Source organism: Trichechus manatus, unplaced genomic scaffold (genome assembly GCF_000243295.1).
Source record: "Trichechus manatus latirostris isolate Lorelei unplaced genomic scaffold, TriManLat1.0 scaffold00109, whole genome shotgun sequence".
In the NCBI taxonomy this organism is placed as follows: domain Eukaryota; kingdom Metazoa; phylum Chordata; class Mammalia; order Sirenia; family Trichechidae; genus Trichechus; species Trichechus manatus.
In genome coordinates, this window is record NW_004444045.1 from 1,069,479 (window position 1) to 1,075,478 (window position 6,000).

Consider the following 6,000-nt stretch of genomic DNA (forward strand, 5'->3'; position numbering starts at 1 on the left):
TGTTTCTTCCTGTACAGATGCTGATACCATATAGATCTTACAGCTGTTGCTGATTTATCCCACTCGTATTTTGGGGTTCATTGATATATCCTAACACTTGGTTTTCTTCTAGATATTGTCCATGAGTAGTTTTGTGTGTGTGTGTGTGTGTGTGTGTGTGTGTGCATATGAGGGTAAGACAAAAAGTATTGCTACTAGGTACCAGTTTACACATGCATGGGTTTATTCCAAAGAAAATGTGCTTAAACATGTCTCTGCGATCAGTAGATGGCTGCAGAAAAGTTCTCTCAGTCATACACGTGTCTTCAAAAAAAGGATACTTTTTGTGCCATGGAAAAAAATTATTCTGAGGTCAAGGCTAATACCAAATTTTTAACAAAACTCAAGGGGACATCTTCCCAAATCATTGAAGCTTTGCAACAAGTTTATGGGAACGATGCCCCACATTAAACAATTTTTTAGATGGATCAATCGTTTCAAGGAGGGTCAGGAAGACCTCAAAGACAAACCAAGGGAGGGAAGATCTCCCAGGTTATGGCGACTGTTTTTTCTGGGCGGAGGAGGATTCCAAAGGGGTCATCTTGATAGATTTTCTCGAAGGACACAGGACAATCACGGGGGCTTACTATGAAGAAGTTTTAAGAAAACTGAAGACTGCTTTGGTGAGAAAAAGCCAGGAAATTTGCACCGAGGAATTTTTTTCCATCACGACAATGCACTTGCTCACTCTTTGAGGGTATCAAGGGCTGTCCTACGAGAATTTCGTTGGGAAACCTTATCCTATCCACCCTGCAGCCCTGATCTTGGCCATTCAGACTTCTTTTTGTTCCCAAAACTCAAAGGACATTTAAAAGGAACACAATTTGAGTCCCTCAAGGATGCCAAAACTGTCGTTTTGACGTGGTGTAAATCAAAGAGCACAGAATTCTCCACGAAAGGGTTACAGAGATGGAAACACCGCCTTCAGAAGGGTATAGTCCTAGATACAGGATGTGTCAAGAAACAACAGTTCCATATTTTGATATGTTTGTTTAATAAAGGTTTCCATGATTTTGTAGCAATACTTTCTTGACTTACCCTCATATATATATTCCAATTCTGAAATTCCACCCTAAACAACTTCCACAAAAAATTGTCCTAACATAAATCCTTTAGAAAGCAGAGCCCAAGGCAAAGATTAAAATGCTGGCACTTTGAGAGGAGCAAGTCCAGAGACACAAGGGTGAGGAGAAAAAGCAAAGTGAGACAATGAAATATGCGATGCAATGCCATGCAATGTATCATGCCACCAACTACCGCTTCACAATGCACGAGAGAGACAGCAGGCCACTGTGCAGCCATGTTCACGCTGCACACAGACTTCTCCAGAAGGGTTGCAAAGAGAAGACACTCTTTGTAGTAGTTCCTGAAAGGAAGGAGAATTTATTTGCTCGGTTCCCTCCCATTTTCTGTTGGTCCATTAAACAAATTCCCTCAACTTCTGAGATGCAGCATCTGGTCCTCTGGCAGCCACTCAGGAGTCATAGCCCATGCCTTTCAGCGTCGTGTTTTATTCACTTCAGAGTGGAGGGGTGACCTGTGTAGGTGAGACATTGGCCAAGAGAAGTGGGCAGTTGAGAGATTCTGAGAAGGCACACAAAGTGGGGCTGATACAGTGAATTTGGAAGCTCTGGGGCCCAGGGAAGGATTGCTTCCACAGGAAACAAAGAATGTGGTTTGGCCTTTTGACTCTGGTGTCTGAAAATAACTCCAGCAATCAAGATGCCTTTGTTTTCCAAAATAGTTGGGCAAGTAGGGGCTACACCAACCAGCCCCACAACCTGGCAAACTAACTTCAGAAAGGAAGGGGAGCCTAATGCAGTCATACATATTCACTGATTGGATCAATCATAACTATGCCTTAAAACCCAAGTCATGAGTATGCATTGAGGTCCCAATGACTAGGGGACCTGGGACCTTGGAGCGCTCTCTTTGGGGTCTCCTGGATCGGTGAGAACATCGATGCATGGAAGAGGAAGCAGCATGAGGGAGGCCCCTTGCTGGGAACACTCCCAGACCTTTGCTGCTGTGTCTCTATGCTTGTATTCTTTCTGGTTATAGTAAATGGGTAACTCTAAGTATAGATAATAGTCTCCATAAATTTTGTGAGCCGTTCAAGAGAATTAACAAACCCACAGAAGCAACGAGCCAGCAGGGCCTGGCAGTATACAATCGATTTGTGTAGACCCAGCTCCGGGTGCTGGGTGATAAAGGTGGCTTGGGCAGTCAATGAAGGATAAAGTCCTTCTAGCTTGTGACTTAGTCCCAGGGGACAAGAGAGAGACCAGCTGGTCTGAAGTGCAGGGAGTTGTGCAGACTTCTTAGCTTATGGCTGCTCCCCACTGACTTGGCCTCAGGTGGCCAGGGATGTTTTGACCTGGCTCAGGATAGCCAGAGATGAGGAATGACCTAACTGTGGTAGTTAGGGTCAGAGAAAGGATTTCCACGGAAGTGGCTGGCAACAACGAGTGAAAATGTGAGAAGGTGAGGTCTGGATCCACTTCCAGCTGGGAATTGGTTTCATGCTGATCCTTGCTACGCAGTTAGTGATGAAGGTGGGGTTTGCCTACCTGGACCCTTTTATAGTCGTTTGTAGCCTGTCCTTGCAGAATGTCTCCCCAAGAACTATCACCAGACACTTGTTAAAAAACAAAGATGTCACTTTGAGGACTAAGGTGCACCTGACCCAAGTCATGGTGTCTTCAATCGCCTCATATGCATGTGAAAGCTGGACAGTGAATAAGGAAGACTGAAGAAGAATTTTTGCCTTTGAATTATGGTGTTGGCGAAGAATATTGAATATACGATGGACTGCCAAAGAATAAACAAATCTGTCTTGGAAGAAGTACAGCCAGAATGCTCCTTAGAAGCAAGGATGGTGAGACTTCGTCTCACGCACTTCGGACATGTGACCAGGAAGAGACCAGTCCCTGGAGAAGGACATCATGCTTGGTGAAGTAGAGGCTCAGCAAAACAGAGGAAGACCCTCGAGAGATGGATTGATACAGTGGATGCAACAATAGGCTCAAACATAGCAACAATTGTGAGGATGGCGCAGGACTGGGCAGTGTTTCGTTCTGTTGTAAACAGGGTTGCTATGAGTCGGAACCTCACCTAAAAACAATAGGCCTCTCCAGAGTAGTCCAAAAACCAATTAAGTCAATTCTCTTTATATTCACTCATTATTTTCGTGAAGATCCCAATGGCATGCAGTAATAAATCTAAGTATAATGTTTTGTTGTTGTTGTGTGCTGTCAATTCCAACTCACAGCAATCCCATAGGACAGGGGAGAACTGTCCCGTAGGGTTTCCAAAGAGCTGCTGGTGGATCTGAACTGCTGATCTTTTGGTTAGCGGACTGAGCTCTTAACCACTTCATCACCAGGGCTCCCATAGTGTTTTCAGAACATGGAATTTAAAATGCAGATCACCATCTATTGTTAGCTTCCTTCATGTCAGCCCAGCTCATGGCGACACCATGCACAACTGAACGAGACGCTATCCAGTCCTGCGCCATCCCCATTGTTGGCTGCAGATCTAACGCTGCGTTGTGATCCATAGGGTTTTCGTTCCACTTTCAGAAGTAGATCACCAGGCTTTTCTTCCTACCCCATCTTAGTCTCAAAGCTCTGCTAAACCTGTTCAGCATCCTAGCAACACATAAGCCACCAATGACAGACGGGTGGTGGTCGTACATGATGTGCACTGGCCAGGAAGCAACCCGAGAGCTCCCCCAGGACAGGCAAGAACTCCACCATTGCACTACCAATGCCTCACGGTCCAAGCTATACATCTCTAAATTAACAAAATGTTTTATCATGCTCTCCAAGTAAAACATAATGCAAGACACTCCACTTTTATAGCAAAAAAATACACTAAAACCCAAAACAATAAATGAACAGGAAAAAGGCAATAAACTGGCCTCTCTTTTATTTCACTTCCTTCTACTAAGAAATGCAGTAAGAATTTAGTCTAACATGCCTAAAGAAAAACTGTTTCCTCCATAATATAAATTAACATTTCTACCAAGGTTTATTGAGATGAAGAAACGATAGCTCTAGCCACAATATCCTTGCAACTACCCCCTAAATCACATTGTTTTTAAACTGGTCCCTAAAATATAAAAATGAGCTAGACCTGAGCCCCCCAACTGCAGCCAGAGGCCGAGCTGCCCAGTGGCCAGGGGACCAGGGACGCTGGGGTCCGGACAGGGGTCGCCATGATCTGCTTCATCCTCACTGAGAACCGGGCGGGCAAGACCCATCTGGCCAAGTGGCACACACAGTTTGATGACGAGAAACAGAAGCTGATCGAGGAGGTGCATGCCCTGGTCACTGTCTGCGATGCCAAACACACCAACTTCGGGGAGTTCCGGAACTTTAAGAGCATCTACCAATGCTACGCTGGCCTCTACTGCTGCATCTGTGTGGACATCAACGACAACCACCTGGCCTACCTGGAGGCCATTCACAACTTCGTGGAGGTCTTAAATGAATATTTCCACAATGTCTGTGAGCTGGACCTGCTGTTCAACTTCTGTAAGGTTTACACGGTTGTGGACGAGATGTTCCTGGCTGGCGAGATCCGTGAGGCCAGCCAGCCAAAGGGGCTGAAACAGCTGCTGGTGCTGCAGTCGCTGGAGTGACGAGGGCAGGCGAGCCCCTCCCGGACCCCAGCCTCCCCAGACTCGCCCGCTCGCTTCCCCTTGCGGCCCCCTGCCTCAGCTGCCCGGGAGGAAGGGACCCAGCTGGGTCCGGGACACAAGGGAGGAGGCTACCCCCAACTCCCCTCTGGGCCCCAGCTGGGGGTGGAGGCCACCTCGCGTATATTGAGTAACCATGCTGTTGTCGTGTGATGCTGTGTGTGTGTGTGCGCGTGTGTGTGAGCGTGCGTGTGTGTGTGTGTGTGAGTGTGTGTGTGTGTAGCCTCCAATAAACCTGTGGCCTCCACCTCGCAAAAAAAAAAAATGAGGCTCTCAGGCTACAGGGCTTGACTAACTGTACAATCTTAGCTGATGGCTTGAGAGGCTGGGATAATTTTTTTTTTTTTGAAGCAGTTTTTTTTTTTGGCAGAGGCTTTCACACCATTCCCAAATTACTTTTTGAAAACACTTCTCAAATGATGGTCCCCTAAGTCGTGACTATCCTGTGAAATTCTTATTCAAGGGAGACAGAACCTCTTACATGAGCCTTTGTCCTTTGAGGAAAAGGATAAAAAAATACCACCAATTTGGGTCAAGGCTGGTACAAAGAATGAGACTGAAGCCCCAGAATTCTTGGGTTTTATTCAGTCATTTTAATATAAGATTGAAACAGACGGCTGCAACGACATTTGAAATTCCACAAAGAACTGCATGCTTCTGCTGTTAAAAGACCTTTGCTGAAGCATTTGAACTTTACCTCTTAGGAACTGAAGACATTTGGAGGCCTCAAGCATTTTGTCAGCACACAATCATTCACAACAACCTTCTAGATGCTTATTTTCTACCTTCTCCTATAAAGGTAATTCTTACTTACCAAAACTACATCACCACTGAAGGATTCACAGCTCCTGAGCTCAGAGTGATCAGAACCCACAGATTAGTACAATTAGTAGTCCAAAGCTTGTTTAAATGTTTGAAGAACAGCAAACACCAAAAAATACAATACCAAATAAAGTATTATTGTTACCTTGAGGTGCTGACTCATCAACTAAAACCTCCTCAAGACTGAAATGCTCTCTACTCAGTGTCTGTGGGTATAAACCCTTCATTCTGAATGCTTCTTATGACATCACAAATTCCAGAAATGAAACTATATATTTTCAGCATTCCACAGTAATGGCTTTCAAAAACTGCAATATACATCTGCAGGTTACACTAACATACACAATTCTCTACATAAACATTTTGTCATATATCAACTCTTGGCCTCAAATACTAGACTACAAAATGCTACACAGGACAAAACACCACAGAACTTT

At 45.0% G+C, this 6,000-nt stretch overlaps 1 pseudogene; it reads left to right on the forward strand.

The window, feature by feature from the left end:
* The first annotated feature begins 2,810 nt into the window (after positions 1-2,810).
* Positions 2,811-4,894, forward strand: LOC101356245 (AP-2 complex subunit sigma pseudogene; annotated as a pseudogene).
* The last annotated feature ends 1,106 nt before the right edge of the window (positions 4,895-6,000 follow it).